Source organism: Balaenoptera ricei, chromosome 4 (genome assembly GCF_028023285.1).
Source record: "Balaenoptera ricei isolate mBalRic1 chromosome 4, mBalRic1.hap2, whole genome shotgun sequence".
NCBI classification, from domain to species: Eukaryota; Metazoa; Chordata; class Mammalia; order Artiodactyla; family Balaenopteridae; genus Balaenoptera; species Balaenoptera ricei.
In genome coordinates, this window is record NC_082642.1 from 63,430,927 (window position 1) to 63,449,568 (window position 18,642).

The 18,642-nt window shown below is 38.8% G+C and overlaps 1 protein-coding gene across 1 annotated transcript in view; it reads left to right on the plus strand.

The window, feature by feature from the left end:
- Positions 1-18,642, plus strand: part of LOC132364356 (EGF-like and EMI domain-containing protein 1) — a 509,410-nt gene that overhangs the window by 30,333 nt on the left and 460,435 nt on the right.

An 18,642-nucleotide genomic window follows, 5' to 3' on the forward strand; every position in this document is an offset into this window, starting at 1 on the left:
CAGTTGCAGGGATCCTAGAGTGTGAAGGGTTAAGGAGGTGGAGAAATGTGTGATTAAAATTAATAAAACACATTCACTATTTACCAGTTGAAGTATATAAAAATATAAATAAGAAATTATAAATCACCTGTAAACCTGCTTCCTAGAGATAGCAATTGTTAATATTGGGGTGAGTGACTTTCCACCTAGAATCTTCATGCAGAGTAAAGAACATGTATCTTTTTTTTTTTTTTTTTAAATCAGTATCCCTTTTAACCATTGCTTTGTATCTGTTGCTTTTACTGAACTTTAATCATAAGCATTTCCCTGAGTCAAATATTATTTAAAAACATTTTTTTAGGGCTGCAAACTATTTTATCTTGTAGTTATACTATAATGTATTAATCTCTCCCTATCATTGGTATTTTGAGTTATTACAATTACAAAATATGATGAACATCTTTGTAACTCACCTTTTGAGTGGAAGTCTCATAATTTCTTGAGAGTAAATTCTGGGAAGTGGAATTACCGAGTCAAATTTTCGGGGCTCTTGATACATACGTGTGTGTGTTTGTGTGTGTACATGTATATATACATATAAATATATATATGTATATATAATTTAAATTGTTGTCCTTCTGCAAAAATACACCACCTTAAAGTGCCACCAGCAATATATCAGGTTGCCCCAAATGGTAGACTTTTTCCTTATATAACATCTGTAAAACCAGTACCTAGAATGGAAAAAAAAATGTCGGTAACTAAAATGGAAAAAAAAAAAGTGTGTATATGTGTCTGTATAGTTTCCTTAGACATCTCATAAATTGCTATGTGGCAAGTAAGTAGGAAATAATTACTTCATTGGAACATCCTTTGCTTTATTAACTTTGGAGGAATCATGAAATCTTTTATTTTTCTCTCTTAATGTTTTTATGAAATGACAAGCAGTATGTCTGGGGTTGGTTATGAAAATACAAAAATGTACAGAAGTTTTTTACATGTGTCATTGGATTGAAAAATGAAGGGGAATTAGGCTGCTAAGTAAGTGTTCAGTTGGTACATTGTTTTTTATTGTTTTATTAAAAAAAATTTTTTTTGGCTGTGTTGGGTCTTTGTTGCGATGCGTGGGCTTCTCATCATGGTGGCTTCTCTTGTTGTGGAGCACGGGCTCTAGGCGCGCGGGCTTCAGTAGGTGCAGCATGCGGGCTCAGTGTTTACGGACGTGAGCCCTAGAGCAGTGTGTGGGCTCAGTAGTTGTGGTTCGTGGGCTCTAGAGCGCAGGCTCAGTAGTTGTGGTGCACGGGCTTAGTTGCTCCGCGGCATGTGGGATATTCGCGGACCAGGGCTCGAACCCGTGTCCCCTGTGTTGGCAGGCGGATTCTTAACCACTGTGCCACCAGGGAAGTCCCAGTTGGTACTTTAGACTTAAGTGCCAGTCAGGTGGAGTAAGTGACGGGGTGGTGTGAACATCAGGGCTTATAGCTTGAATGGACATTCCCAGCGAGGTGAGTGGGCAGTTTGGTGCATGAGAGCAACATAAAGCTGGGGAGTGACCTCTTTGCTTATTAGTTGCAGAAGATAAGTCAGGTTATTTTTCAGAAGCTTAAGTCTGTCAGACTGGCCTTGTTATTTATTGGGATGATGGATAGATAACAACAGGGGCTCATCCTCAAGGGCTATTGTGATCAAGAGACAGCAAGTGAATAGAACATGTAGTCCATTCTAGTGGATCTCAGGAGCTATAAGCAGATCTTTGACTGCCCATGAAGGGTTTTTATTGGTTTGTTTGCTTTTTAAATTTGTGGGTGTCATCAGCAAAGTCCCTTCTTACTCTATTCCAAATAATCTGTTGGGGGAAAATTCCAGCTCTGGTTAACTTTTCCTTGTTCCTCAAATTGAGGGAAGAGAGTTGAATGATCCACTGTTCCAAAAGGATTCTTGTGTAGCCATGTCTTGTTGGAGGAAATGAGGCAAGAAAGCTTCTAGACCTGATTATAGATCCTCCATGGTGCTCTTCAGGGAATGCATCCTCTAATCTTCTCCCATCTAATGAGGACATTTCATGAGGCCAGTGCAGTGTCCAGGGTTGTCTGGGACTGAACCTCTAGACTCAGGTGAGTGAACTCTTTAGTAGGGCTTGGTTGGTATATTATATGAGAACACAGTGTTAATTGGACACCTCAGATGTGCTGGTAATACATGTAAATCCTCTAAGCTAATAAGCTGTTTTGGATTTCTCTGTTTCTTCATTAAGATCACACATGTCTTAAGGAGAGTTGGCCATACTACCATGTTGTGTGGAGGGTGGATTAGCAACCACAATTCACCAAGCTTTAAGGTGAATCTTTCGATCCTTCATAGACTTTTAATACAGGAACCATCAGCTTAGATAAGATAACTGTGCAGACAGGATAAAAGAAATAGGACGTCATTCGCAGAGACAAAAGTTAACATATTCTCTCTTTCTAGCAGATAAATAATAGAAAAGGCAATATTGTCCAAGAGAAAACCAAAATAATATCAGAAGAGTTTCTTGGGACATACTTTGAACTTCCCCCTGCTAATTATTATGCAGAGGAAAATTACCGTGCTCCACATCCACCAAGGTTAGAAAAGGAGGAGAAAATGTCTTTAAACTGCAGACTACAGTGTGAGAGATTTAGATTGGTTATAAGGAATAATATTCTGGTAGGATAGTTAAACACTGGAAAGTGTTACCCAAGAGACGTTGCAGGCCTAAAAGTGGGGCGGAGGAGTTGCAGGTACCCCTGACCCCTGAATGCATTACAGTAAGAGTCTTTAGAGAGCAGTGGGAAAAAGTTATGTGAAAGAAGTACACAAGCTACGGTTACAAAGAATTTTTGGGACTTGATAGAAAGAAAGAGGAATAGCAAAGAATCACTCCTAGGCTAAAAAAACATCATCTCAGGGATGGCGGAAGAGTCGGGGTGCTAATGCACATCAGAATATAAAAGAGGCACAGAAGGAACTGTCTAGAGAAGCAAAACACACTGTGAAAAAAAGATCGAGAAAAAGGGAGAGGAATTAAAATGTTAGCTTGCTGTGTTTATAGCAAACAGTTATGTGCTTGTAGAAATGTTTTGGTTTGGTGTCTGGAAGATATGTATAAAATGTAAATAGCTCTTTATTTAAAACATTTGAATTACTTTCTCTGAAGAATATTAAATAGTGATAGATTGTGAATTGGCTGAGATATTTATGGGCTTTCAAGGAGAAGGATAAAATCAATGGTCTCCTACAATCAATTCTTAAATTATGATTCCTTCATCATTATTGTGATTTTTGGTGCTGAGTGTGTGCTCTGAGGTTCCGAGTGCATGTGGGTGTCATTAGACAAATGTTTACTAAGCACACTACTAAGGAAAATGGCATGGGTTCCAAAGATGTGATGGATTTTTCAAAACGAACTTGCAGGATCCTCAGGGAGATTTGACGGTAGCAGACACCATAAGGGCCCCCGGGAGGTACAAGGCATTTCTACCAGAGTTGAGAGCTGGCGGCAGTGAGTGTGGGCTCTGTGAGAACACACAAGGCTTTCCTGGAGGGATGGCATTTGGGCTGGGCCTTGGAGGGGAGATGGAGGCTTTGACGGATGGAGATACGCAAGCAGAGGGAGACAGGCGTCCTAGGAACAGAGAACAGTGGTTGGTAGTACAGAGAAGCTCTACGCCTAATGTGTGGTGTTTTCCGAAAGCCAACAAGGGCTTTTAAGGAGGAAAGAGCACGATAACCTTGAAGGAGCGAGAAGACAGGAAGACCAGTTAGGCAGCAGCTGAGTTAGTTTAGGCGAAGGATTGATGGCTTGTCCTAGGTAAGGAAATGAAAATGACAAGAGTCGTGAGGGAGAAACTGTGAGAAAGACCTGGGTAGGTGAAAAGGGGGGAATGCAGAGAGAACCAAAGATGGGAGGGCACTTAGTAGAATGTTGAGGCCATTGATAAAAACTAGAGAGACAGAAAGGATATTGATAAGCAAGTCCTTGGAATCAAAACCTGCTTCTCTTCTGCCTGCTTTTCTTTCTTCCCTCCCATCCTCCCTTTTATCCCTTGCATGAAGCCTCTGCTTTGTGCCTGCTCTGCTCAACGTAAAGTAATGAAGGGAAATAAAAACATGCAAAAGACATCCCCTTGCCTTTTAATTGCTCACCATCTAGTTTGGGGAACAGGATCTATGCATAGTTCGGAAATAATTAGCACACAGTTAAAGATAATATGACTACCGTGTGAGTGCAAAAGAGAAAAATGGTGGGTTAAGGTCTCTGTCTGGCAGAAGCTAAACTTAGAAGTGGGTGTGCAAAGTGTGCTCTATTTTAGTTGTGCACCAGGTAATAAATGGGGTCAAGCTCATTGGTTCTGGTTCTAGTTTGAACCAGATTTCTCTTTCAGGTACCCTTGAAGATGTTAGCATGTCTCCATGTGTTGTCACCCTTATATTCAGAGATCAGAGGAATATTAACAAAGTTTATGACAAGCTATTCCTGCCCTCTTGTTATTTATGGAGATTTCTTTTCCCTAGGAATTACATTGCAGATAATTCATTTTTGAAAGCTTTCCTGTATTTCAAAAATATTTGTTGAATGAACAAATAGAGTGACTTTTTAAATTAATTTAACTCCAACTTTCAAATAACAGCATTCCTAGATGAAGTGAAGCCTTCAAATGATTTCAGGGTCGGATCTATCATGGTCATATCTTAGTGTAGGATTCCAGCTTTGGATTTCACATCCGGCAGTTGTGAACTAGAAATTTTAAACACCACGCACCCATCCCCTATCTTTAAAGGACCTGTGACTTCAGTAGAAGCTCTAAGAATTTATTTTACTCCAAAATGTTAAAAGAATCCAAAATGGGCTGGTTATTTTGCACTTCCCTCTTAATAGCACCCAGGGATAAATACTGGTATCTTTTGTTACCATCTGTTTTCTAGTTTCTCTGTCTATTTTTATGTCCTGTTTCTATTCTGTTAAACATTCTCTTCTATTTATAAAAAGTACATATAGTTGGCAATATGAGATTTTTTTGCATCTTCGTGTATTTGATGAGACAAACTACTAGATCATTTCGGAAGACAGTGATTTGTGAAATTTGAATATGAAAAACCAGAAGCAAAGAGAAGAAAAACAGTGGGGGTATTTGCCAGATGGGAGACGCCTCACTGCTCTTTTGCAGGCCCTGAGAGCCACTTGATAGGAAAAGGCTCACTGAATCTAATCTTTTGATATTCACTCAGGGCAACTGCTGATTTCAGAACAGGTACTGTCTCTAGAAGGAGTAGAGAGTGATCCCTGTGGGGCACTAGAAGGCCTTTTTTTTCCTATTTCTCCTCTTTCGGGTCTCTGTTCTCTAATTAAAATAGGTGTTTTGGAAAAAGAGAACATGAATTCTGAATACAGTAATAAATTGTATCCTTGCCTCAGATGGAATTAAAATGACTGCAGACTTGAAATTTCCCTGCCTCTGAAAACTTAATTTGATATTTTCTGTTACACACCAAGTAGTGATTTGCAGAGGCACAGACTGCATCTAATCTTACATCTAATTATCTGATCATCTGAATCGCAAATACAGTAGTTAAAGGGTGTCTGTTTAAAGGGCAGCCGCAAAATGTAAATATTAAAAAGGAGAGCTCTCTAGTTTTCAGGAAGCAGACATGGAGATTTATAATAGCCATTATGTTATTCACGGTATTAGGTCAGCAGGTCACATAAAAATGTGGTTACGTTGTTCTGTCACTAAAATGTGAAGATAATTCTGAAGTCTGTGCTGAGCTTGTTTTGACAATTAACCTCCATTAGTATTCTAGGCCACATAAGAGCAAAACTCTTAAAAGTCTCTCTTTCTCATGAATGTACTGTCAAATTGACTTCATCATTTAAATAGGACTGTAGTCACAGTAAATGATGAGTTGATATTTATACAAAGCATAACCTTAATTAAAATATTATGAGCAATTAAACGCCGTGTTCACGGAATTATTGTACATTTATATGTAATAGAGTAAAAACATTGCATGGGACTGTTAAGCTTTTTGTATGAATCTAATTAACTTTGACAGGCTCTGGGCTTTTCTCCCCCTTATTTTTAGAAGTGCTGTAGAATAAATGTTCTTGCATCTGGAAAACTTCAAACAGTTTTGATCAGCAGTTCAGATCTGATTTAAAATGTACGTATTGAGATGCTCTCTTAGACGAGCAGGGCTCAACTTCTTGTGGCAGGAAGGCAGATGCGGAAGGGAGAACAGCTGTACAGTGGTGCTGCCAGTGGGTATTGTTTTTGTCGCGATTTACTGTCAAGCCGCTACCGCTGTGAGCAGGTCTTTGTATATTAGGCTCTGGTTAATGAAAAGGTGAACTCGCGTGGCTGATTCCCTGGAGGGCGATTAGGAGGGAGATATTTCTCTTCAACCTTACACTTCTGTAGCCCTGAGGGAACAGAGGCACCAGGGAAAGAAGTCCTCCTGCAAACAGTGAATTAGGACATTGAGGATAGTGCAGTTTTTTGTTCTCCTGTTGATTCCCTAAAATCCCACTAAGGACCAGCACTGAAAGAAGCTAGGAATTTCTCAGTCTAATTGCTATGATTCAAAGGTAATAACAATAGCAACAACAATAGTTATATTTTATTCAGCACCAATTGTGTAGCAATTGATTTGCAAACATTACTTTTTTAAAATTTTTAAAAATTTTATTGAAGTATAGTTGATTCACACTGTTGTGTTAATTTCTGCTGTACAGCAGAGTGATTCGGTTATACGTATATATACATTCTTTTTGATATTTATTTCCATTATGGTTTATCATGGGATATTGAATATAGTTCCCTGTGCTATACAGTGGGACCTTGTTTATCCATCCTGTATAGTATAATAGTTTGTATCAGCTAATCTCAAACTCCCAATCCTTCCCTCCCCCACCCCCCTTCCCCTTGGCAACCACAAGTCTTGCAAACATTATTTTATTTAATCTTTACCCCATCTCTGAAGAAGATACTATTTCCAGTTTACTGATGCGGAAACTGAGGCCTAGAGCCTCTATCATCCTTCCAAAGGCACATAACTACAAAGCATCAGTGCTATTAAAACGCGAGAAAAACTGTAAATTGGCGTTGAATATTGAAATAGATAAAAATTAAGTGTAAAAATGTAACACAACAATATGTATTTAATATGGACCTATTTCTGTAAAAATGCAAAAAAAAGAATGTGTGGATATATATACACACACACACACACAGGCACATGTATATTAATACAGATAAAAAGAAACAGAATTGAACATACTAGATGGCTGACAGTGGTTATTTGAGGTGGATGAGCAGGGGAAGAACAAGTAGGACAATTTTTTCAAGTTTTTTTCATTAATTTTCTTAAATTGTTACAATCTTTAATTCATGTGTTGCTTGGGGTAATTACAAACTTAAAGATCCAGACAGGACTTTTGCTGCCAAAGTGAACATTTGAAAATGAGAATACTAAAAAAGAAAGTGGTGGCAGCTCTGATTTCAACTAGGGCTGTCTAACCCCAACATTTGTGCTTCTTCTACTAAACTATGTGGCTTTTTAAAATGTGTGATTAATATTAAAAAAAAAAATCCCACGAAAGGGGATGGTGAATCTCTGACCTCCCTTTGGTCCTTGGAAAATCCTGCTTATCCATTGCTGATTTGAGGATACATCAGAATTCCATCCTTAATCTATTTAAGCCAATCAATATATATCGAGTCCCTATGATGCACCAGTTGCGCTGTGAAGCCCAGAGGACGCTGCAGAAATGAATAAGGCACTGATTCTGCCCTTTTAAGGCGTTTAAAGCATCATGAACAGACAGACTTATGCCCAAACAGCTGACAGACAAAACCTAGTGTCATATGTGTGTTGACAGTGGGAGAAACAGTGTGCCATGGGACATTTAGGAGGGGACAATTATAAGGCTAGGGCTCACGTGACAATTTGTTGGGTACCTAGGTAGATGTCTAGGAGCTGGATGTGATGGAAGATGCCAAGATGTGCCCTCTGTCCTCAGTGACTGTGTAATGTTGTAGGAAAGAGAACATTAAAACACGAGAAAATAAAGAACAAGGGAAGCCAGGAATAGTATGTAATTGACTGCTTCGTAATATAAGTTAGGCCCTAAGTGAAGTAAGAATTCAGGAAAGGCAGTGATCACTGTGGGTAAGAATTGTAGAAGAGGGTTTCATAAGGAAATAAATTACAGTACCAGTATTTTTTCTGCTTAGCAATTGCTCTGTGAAAGAGTAGTGGCCAGGAATCCTAGTTAGTCTGCACTTTAAAATTGGCCTTTGAGTGGAATCTCTCTTCATTCTCTGACCGTTGTTTAAAAAAGGACTGAATGACAATCAAATCCATTCACAGCTGATGCATTTAGTTTATATGTATATACACACATACACATACATGCATTTATTTGCTATATTCATATAAATCAGGCATCACAGATGTCTCCCTTTCTCTCTCTCTTCCCTCCTTCCCTCACTCCTTTGCTCTCTTCATCCCTCCCCTCCCTCTTTTCTCCCTCCCTTCTTTCCTTTTTTTCCTACTAGTATTTCTCACACATTGGGCACAGAATCAGGCACACTTGGTTTAAAAAAGAGAGATTTCTACCCTGAAGAATAGGAGACTAGAAGTGTAGAGGAGCTAGCTGTTTAGGGAGTTTCATTTGAACAGATATTAAATCTGTGTTCTGGATCCTTCTAGTAGTACCGTGATCATGTGTCTAAAGTATCTAGCACAGTGCTAGCACATTCTAGATGCTTAGCAAGTGTTAGTTCTCTTCTCCATCCTCTTCTCCCACCTTTCCACAAGGCTTTAGTGATCCAGTCTGGGGAGAAGAGAGAGAAACCCACATGGGAGAGACTAAAAAATAATCTAAGACTGAGGGTTGCATATTTGGAAAAAATTTGATGTTCAGTAATCAATTCCTGCCAATGTCTCAATATTAGAGTGATTAGGTCTATTATTGAGCAACCCTGGACTTCCTTAGAGTGAAGATAAACAATGTAAGTATACTAAAAATGCATATGCATCTAGAGCAAACCACATACACTGTTAAGTATTTGGGATGGTTATTTTTGAAAAAGATATTTCTATCATATTGACTTTTCCCCTATTTTTTTGTTTTTAATCATTCTAAAACAGATAAAAATCTTTCACAGCCTGTCTGACTCATACTTCTTTAAAGACTGAACTTAAGACTCAGCCCTTGCATTTTTTAAAAGGATAATTTTTCAAGTTATATATGTACTCTCACCATAGAGAATCTGTAAAATAAATAAAGGAAGTATAAAAAACAAACAAACAAAAAGACATAATCCTACAAGCTGGAAAAAACTATTGTTAGCGTTTGGTTTCAAGTTCTTCCAGTCTTTTTAATGCTTATTTATATTATGGGTATTGTATATATTTGGTTGCGATTATACTTTTTGGATTTGGCTGCACAGTTTTTTAGTGTGATTCAGCTTAAGATCATTACTCACTTTCACAATGGTTCTGAGGGGGGCATAGAGAAGAGGCCTGTCATTGAACCTGAGTGGGCTCCATGCCAAGGCTTCTCTCTCCTCTGATGTCATCCCCCAGAGTGCAGATGGCCAGGGAGTGACCTGGGAGGAACTTCTGCTCTGTGCCTGATGGGGCAGACTGTGAGGGCAGTTGCTCATGGCAGCTGGCTGGCACACAGGTTCTTGGACGGCTGACTGGACGTGGTCAGAAACAGGAAACACGAGTTAATTGGCACATGTCTTGGGATCCAAGTTCAAGCAGGATAACAAGTTAGGACCTGATATGACCTGAATGTGGTGGACTTGTGGGATCGAAACAGAGATGGGAGAAGAGAAAACATTCCAAGAGCATCTTTAGTCAGACAGAAGACTTGTATATTCAACAGTCTTTTCTGTCCTGTCTGGGTATTAAAGCCACTGAATGCATTTATGCCAGACTGTGGGGGCCCAGAACTCAGGTGTATCAATGGTTAGCGTGGCAGCACGTTTGGAAAGGGAGACAAGGTGTTTGTTTATCCCAGAACTTTGGCTTATATGTATTTATTTGGGATAGTTTTGGGGAGTCTTGTGGACATTGCGGGGGAAGGGAATGTTAAAGTGTCCCTCCCCCAACAATGACTTGGTTCTCTTACTGATTATTTCTTTGGAGCCCAAGAACTACCCTTAGTTCAGGAGGACTCTTGGAGCCTTGTTTGAGGGAAGGTCCTTCTCATATGAACTGACTAGGAATTCCATGCAAGGTCCCTAGGCCCATGGTGGTCCGGAAAATCCATGTCCTTCTGTGTTGGATGACCGATCGCAAATACTTCTTGATTTAATATATATTTATTAAGCACCAACCATGTATCAGATACTGTACAGAATACTATGGATATAAAGACTAATAGAAATGGTCCTTATACTGAGGAAACAATATACAGAGAGGTAGATTTGTAAGGAGATTAATATAAGCCTTGGAGTTAGAGGTGGGGTTATGCTTTTTGTCCAGCCATGGGAGATCAGTAGAGAGTCCTAATGAATGATTGTTGAATGATTACATATTGCATTTACCTACTTACTCTCACCTTTTATCAAAAGCAGAATTTTGCACATAACTTCTGTTTATGCAAAGCTTCCTATGCTATTACTTGTGTTTTGAAACCTGAGCAAATACATGACTGCCATTTTTTCCCTGCTGTTTCTACAGTGTGCTATTTTTTGAATAGTCCTCTTTACATACTACTTTCTCCTCAATTCAACATTTTATCTCGTTTATAATCCAGTAAAACCAGGAACTTGACTTGGGATGTTGCCCGTTTTATTATTCCTCCAATGATCTTTAGAGGCATTTTCGGAATTATAGCAGCAGTTCCCGAGACTCTGAAATGGGATAGATTCACTAAGCAGTGATTCTCCACCTTTGGTATTTGTCAGACTCCAGAGATGATCAGCTCCTTGTCACAGCTGGAGAATCATTGGGGACGTGGAGCTACAACTGAGATTGTTGCTGGACATGTGTGAATGAAATGTATATTTCATGACTGCAAATTGTACAACATTGTGAATCTGCCACTGTGGACAAAACTGCATCTGGCTTTTGACCTTTTTAAACCTTTTAGAGTAAAATAAGATTCTTTAATTGCTGGAAGTTAGCTAGTTCTCTTATGACCATAGGGAAAGGGTATGTGTGCTACTGATCTGGTTGATCTTCAGTAGGTCTCTAGGGTTGCGATTCTCAAACTGTAGCATGCATGCGAATCACCTGGAGGGCTGGTTAAAACACAGATTGCAGGGCTCCACCTCGAGAATTTCTGATTCAGTACATCGAGGTGGGGCCCAAGAATCTGCATTTCTAACAAGTCCCAGGTATTGCTGGTGCGGCTGGTGCAGAGACCACATTTTGAGAACCACTAATCTAGGAGCTTCCTTTACTGCGTAAAACTATGATTACTTTTTAAAAATGTAAATTGGAAGGAAAAAACACCTATTGGAGGATGGATTCTCCTTTGGAATATTCATGATTCTGTGGAAGATCAGAAAATCTGTGTTTAAGTATTTTTAGGAAGGGAGACAATAGCTTCCCTCATAACTTATTCAAATAGTTTTTCAATTTAAAAAAATCTATTATAAAACCTTTACCTGAAACTTACCTCATCTTTGTCTTAGACTTTTTGACCTTAGAAAGGTGGCATCATTGATAATTGAAGATCATTATCAATAGTCTCTATTTCCTCTCATCCCATATCCCCAGTCTAAGTAATATATTGCTTTAGTACCCTAATACTGACCTTAATTTAATTTTGATAAACAAAAGGATGGTGAATAGTAAGGCCAATTATCTTTGAAGAGAGAAGGCTGAACTCTTTTAACCTGTACAAGAAAGATTTCACAGAAGACATCCAAGTTACTGAAAGGAAGTTTATCTGACCCAGACATGACAGGCAGAAATGACTTTAATTTAGCTTGCCTCTTTCAAGTAAGGCTTTATATCAGAGATTTATTTGGATACACTTTGGTGCCCTTTGTGTTTTCCAGTTAGTAAATGAATGCCCCATGTAACACCTAGCCTATGGAAAAGTTGTGTAACTTTTCCTTGGATATCAGGGGTAAATCCCAGTTTTTATGTAGCCTGAGACATAAAATCTGGGAGGCCCTCCTAACGAGTACAAATATATCTTATATTTGCAAATTTTACAAAAACTTATGCCAATGTGAAAATATTAAACTTCTTCCAGGGCTGGAAGCAGCCCAGGCTAGTGAGGGGCCCTGAAGGTTAAGTTTCATTTGCTTCAAGGACAGTTCACTTCTGACTGTATTACAGAGCCCTGGCACAATTGATAACACACTGTGGATGCTCAAGGAAATTTTGTGGAGTGAATTCATGAATTCTTCATCACAGTATCTTCAAAGCAGTGTGATTTCCATTATTTTTGAGCTATTGATGTCACTATCAGTAACTTGATGTTGAACATGTGTTTAGCACTAGTTTTTTTGTTTTGTTTTGTTTTGTTTTTTTAGAGAAGGAAAACACAGGATCTAAATCAACCAGTATTTTTCTGAGTAGAATCAATAGCATATTCATAAGGGACCTCCCATCTTAAGCTAAAGAGATTAGCAGTGAAGACAAAACGGTGATGATGAATGGCTTAGGCCAGGGAGGATGTCAGCCTGATAGACCTGACAAATACAACTCAAGGATGGTTAGCTTGGAATTCTGAAGATTCTATTGCTCTGTCCTCTAATTTTTAGAGGATATAGGGCTGGGAGGTTCTGAATGGTGGAGAATTTGCTGTAGTGAAGTCCTCAATTTCTGGATGATTTTAGTGGAGCTTTGGCTACTGCACTGGGCTTGGGAGGCCAGGTTCAGGTGAGGATGGACTAACAGCAGGAGAACACGTGATCCTGGAGTATGGTCTGAGCTGTTTGCCTCCTTTGCTCTCGAGTATGTATCATCAGGTGAAGATTCACAAGTGTTTCTGCTTTGAGATGGCAGTAAAAAATAAACGAAGAATAAATAGCTGCAGCTTTCTCTTCCTTAAGGTCAATGTGGTGGCTTAGGTCTTTGCAGAGATTCTGAAAGAAAATATAATAAAAGTAGAGGATTAAGGAGGTAGGCAAAACAATTTAAAGATAGTCACAAGCACTGAAAAGGTTTTCCTTAATGATTGGATTTAGAGTTGTGAGGGGGTCATTTAAAAGGAAGGAGGACTACATTATTAGTCCATTATATCCCTGATCAATAGAGACCACCCATTCCTTTTAAATAGTTTATGCATAATAGCTAATAGATTGACCAGGGAAAACAAAGTATCATTTATAATTGCTATTTGAATATTTTATGTAAAAGTCAATCTTCTGAAGACTCAGAGAAATCATCGTAGATTAAAATAAGAACTAAAGATTTGCATTTATAAGAAATTAATGATAGTTCTGAAATTGAAGAATCATTTAGTGCTGGGAGAAATAAATACAAATTGTAACAACTATCTGATGGAGTTTTGCTTAGATTGCTTCTGGTAATAAACCATCTATAATAATATAAATCAAGGGCTGGTGTTTGCCATAAATTTGCACTGTTTAGCATAATATTTGTTTGCATTTCATACTAAAGTGACACCAAGAAATATGAGATTAATAGTTATTAAGTGAAAATGACTTTCATGTCTGTAGTCATTTTTAGAAACAGTTATGTGTAATTCATTTAGGGAGCAGAGAAAATTAATTTGCAGCTGTGGTGGGATCTAGCACGTTAAAACAAAGGGGGAAGTGCCATATAGTAATAAACTTTTGGAACATAAGGGTGGGATTCATTTTTAACCCCTCCTTTTGATTTCTCTCTAACTTCTCAATACCTTATGGTACCCTTCAGGTCACCACACCTTTGTTTGTTGACTCCAGAACATTATACTAATAGCTTAAGGAAAAGGAAAATTGATACAAGTTCTCAAATTATGTCATAACATTGGAGATCACAAGCTTAACCATACCTAGGGGGATAGAGGGTCAGATGGCAGCAGCAGCAGTATGGTGCCTTATATTAATTTTAATTAGTGTTTTCATTAGGAAGTGTCATATTAGATTCTGATTTTTTAAAAAATGACACACTATCTACTTTCATTTGTTTCACTGCACTACAAATCCACAGTGATGTTGAAGTTCAAGTCTATAAATTTTTTTTGAGAAATCTAGCCGCAGACTTTATGAGCTTAAAAAAATATATAGATTATATAAATAGATTATATAAATATAAATAGATTGTAGAGAACAGAGAATATGGAAAACATTTTCCATCCAACAGACATAAAATTGAGAGAGGAAAAGAGTAAGTACAAAAACTAATAATACGAAAGAGTAAAGACACTATTTTAAATGCTTTATATGTGTTAACTCATTTGTGTTATCTTGGGTACTGGAGCCCTTTTTAGGCAGTGATGCATTTACTTGTTCAGGTACCACTTACTGAACACCGTGTCTGTGCTGGTCACGGAACTAGGTTGGAAGCATTAATGTTTTAGAGGAAGGTGGAGAACAATGATCATATTTAAGAGTTTTTAAAAAATGAGTCCAACTTCTGGTCAATCTGGTGTTATAAGTTCATATTTTGAGGACGCTCTGCTCAAAGTATCTACCAAAGCTAGATAAAATATTTTAAAAACATAATAATAAAAAACAGTGTAATGTGAAAATTTTAAATTAGATCTCTAGGTGGGCCAGAGACTGGACAGAAATGCCAAGCAGTGGTGAGTTGAAGTCCAATGTGGGCTTGCTAGGCTCTGGGTCTGGAAGCAGACAGAGGTAGCTTAGGCAGTGGAGGGGCTGGAGGAGGATAAAAGTACCCTGAAGCCAGAAACAACATGAAATTAGGAGCCATCCCTACCTGGCTGACCCCCTCCCCTCAACTGCTGCCTGGGACACTGATTTCCAGGAAGCTGTGTGTTTAGCACAGGGAGGACAGAATCAGCCCATGACCAGGATCTGAACCAAACCATCTGCTGCCTTGGTTTACGTGTCTGTAGAAGGCCCAGCCATATCATGGGGGCAGTAACTCTGAGCTAACGAGATAAGACACCTGGCTCTGGACTGAGTGCCCAGGAGGATAGGTGGAAGGAACTACAGATCAGCCAGGGATACTGATATGGAAGACATCTCAGTATGCTGCGGTATAACATGGGACTGTTTTTATTTTTTTCTAATCACTACTTTCATTTATGTTAAGTTGCTTCCCCTTTTCCCATCCTAACAAGTCATTAGCTGATTCCAGAGTTTTCCCGTCACTTTCATTTATTAACTTATTCCCGCTCAGTGTAAAACTTAAATCTTCAAAATCTGGCTCTTCCTTTATGCCACGACAAGCTAGAACTGTAGCCCTGGTAGCTTGAAGTGATCAGCAAGGGCAAAGGCTGGTTGTGGTATGGCTCTGAGGCATCTTCTTTTTCTCCCATTTCCTCTGACAGCCCTATAGCTCCTCCCGGTTTGGGAAGGGTAGGGAGAAGGGGTCAAGGAGGCTGACTTCCTGCTAGTCATGGAGGTGGTGCCCGGTGTTACTTGGATCTGGCAGGGTTCTGTCTGAAGTCAGTGCCCTGTATTTTAGGTTCCCTACGTTCTTGGGAGAAATAGTCATCTTCAACATAGTCCATCTTTGAGGATCATCACAGAGAGGGGCTGCACAGTTTCCCTTTGGGTCCTAACAATGGTCCACATGCCCAACAGCTTCTTTGGTTGGGTGTGTGATCACTTGACCCAGTAGCCATATGGAGCCTGATGACTTCTTCCCCTCCACTCATCTTGGTCTCCTTTGCGTGAAACCAAAGTGACCTTCCAACTTTGTGGAGGACTGAGATGGAGTGGGATTACTGCAGCTCAGTACTGACAAGCCCTACTTTATAAACTTTCTTTTCAGGGTCTCCCTACTTTGGTTCTCACATCCATGGACCAGAATCAGGCACTCATTTACATAAGACTCCATGACACCAGGGGACTCATGCTAAGTACTTCCAAGAATGCACCTGCCAATGTAAAGGTAACCATTAAAATATTAGAAATATAATTTAAAACTAGGTCAAATAGATTGTGGAGAATAGAGAATATGGAAAACATTTTCCTTCCAACAGACATAAGAGTGAGAGAGGAAAAGAGTAAATACAAATTGCTGGTATACAGAAGCCACAAAATGAGATGGTAAAAATAAGTACCCTTGTAATGAAAATGTATTAACTATATTTACCTTACCTATTAAAAGACAGAAACTAACAAGTTTTTTTTAAAGACAGCTAAAGTTGTAAAAGAATGCATAGCAATATTTAAAGTATCAGAACAAGATATGCCTAAGAGAATGCAAACCAAATGAAATTTGGTATAAAAATGTTAACATCAAGCAAACAGATTTTAAGGTAAAACAAAACAATACAAACACATTATCGTGAGTTAGAAGACACAATGCAAAATGAAAAGGAACAATATACCAGGTATATACAATACAGATGACCCCTGAACAACATGGGTTTGAACTGCACAGGTCCACTAATATACAGCTTTTTTTCAAGAGTAAATACTATAGTGCTGCATGATGTGTGGTTAGTTGAATTCAGGGATGCAGAGGAACTGGCTATACCAAGGGCTCTTTGGATTTTTGATTGCATGTACAGTTGGTGCCCCTAACATCCGCATTGTTCAGGGTCAACTGTCATCATCAACTTGTAAACACTTAACAACATAGCCTCAAATACATAAAGCACTAAACTGTCAAAATTGCAAGAGTAATGTCCAAGGTAACTAATGGAAGATTTCAATATGCATCTCTCATGATCCAAAACCAAGCAGAGAAAACATTTACTAAGTATAGAGGCTTGATCAGTATAATGCACAAGAATGAATGTGTGTTGTGTGTGTACATATGCACATATCCATGTTCTTATTTACAAAGAATACATATTATTGAGTATACATGTACACAAAACTTTTACACACACTATACAAGAATGATAGATCTTTTTATAGTCATAGATTTTGAAGAATCACTATCATCTGGATGATAGTCTTTGACATCTGTATAATTTAATTAGAAATCAACAGCAGTCAGTTCTTCCATCTGTGGGGCAAAAGAATTTGTCCTCTACCAACTTACGTTTGGTGGTCTGGGGACCTGCAAATTAATTGACGGTAGGCAGATTAACAGGAGAAGAGTTCATTATTCAGGCATGCAGGAGTCCTCTGTAGGGAGGAGAACACAGAACAGCTAGGGGTAAAGGTTTATATACCAGCTTAATAAGTGGGGAGGAGGGTGCTTAAGGCTTCAAAAGATGTAAGGTTCTGATGATGTTTGCTTACACAGATTTTTTTGGAATGTCCTGACTCTCAAGGTCAGTTGCATTCCTGACTGAGAACTCTGGAGTAGAGGGGGTGGGGTTTGTGGCAGATGACTCTAGTAAATCTTTGCTTTAGGCAGATAGGGAAAGTTTATGTAAGATTTCTTTTTGCATCTGTAGCTCAGAGGTTTTCACTCTGAAGTAATCTTTATATCATTTTAGTGGGTTGTTGGTTGCTTCATTTCCCCCATGTAAAACGTCTTAGAAAGAAGCTGGGTTGATTGCTCTGGAGAGAAGGCTCAGATTAGAAGTTATGAGGTAAAGATCTGCAGAAGGAGAGAAACGCATAGATTAGCATGAGAAAAAGAAAGAAAATAAAAGATTAATGTTTAGAGCAAACTATAAATTCAGTTTCTAAGTCTATAGTGCAGCTAGTCGATAAGATTTTAAGCATTAGGTCTGAAGTATTTTTAGGTGGTGGAGCGAGGACGTCAGTGGCTATTCGACGGATTTCCTGGTTTGAAGTTTGAATGTCTTTGGCGATGGCAAATAGATATCAATGTCACAGTCATGGTTATTTCCTGGAGCAGAGCGTGGAAGAATGAAGGTGTTCCGGTGAACTTCCTGAGCAGTCCATACAGTAGAGCACCAGCCACAAAAGCTGCCCATATATGATCTATTGTAGTGATGGGTCCTTTGAAGTTTATGTCAAGTCATTCAGCTTCGGCTTGCAGGGCTTCTTTAGATCCTGGGGGAAGAGGGCAGCTCCAAGACAACCTAGAATTGCCTGGGTTAGTCAGGCTTTAGTTCTCAGCGATTTCCAATCAGGAGGGTGGGAGAAAAGTAGGAAATGTTAACTTAGAGGGTTGTAGCTAGGTATTGAAGGGAGCTAGAAGAATCTAGAATTTGGTAAGGATTGACAAAATACGTAAGGTAGCAGGATCTAGTCCAGTTTACGGATAGAGAGTAAAACCTCAAAGGCAACGAACAGGGCTAGAGTCTGATAACCCACAAGGGTGGGTTATAGCTTTCCCTTGAAACAAAATTTCTCTCTATGATCCTCTCAATTTTAATCAGAAATAATCAAAATAAGATGAGTATTATTTACAAAATACGTCTGATCTTATTACATTTGGCCAGATTATTTACATAAGTGCTGCCAGAATGGCAATTGAACACATAGGCCTTTTTTAAAATTTGCTTTGCTGGAACTTTTATAAAGGAATCTCAGATTGGACTTTAAAAGCCTCTCAAACCTCTCAAGGCTAGGAAGCCAAGGCAAAAACTTGTCAGTAGACTTCACCTGCAGTATATATGTGAGTAAATTCCTCTGTTCTCAAGGTCCC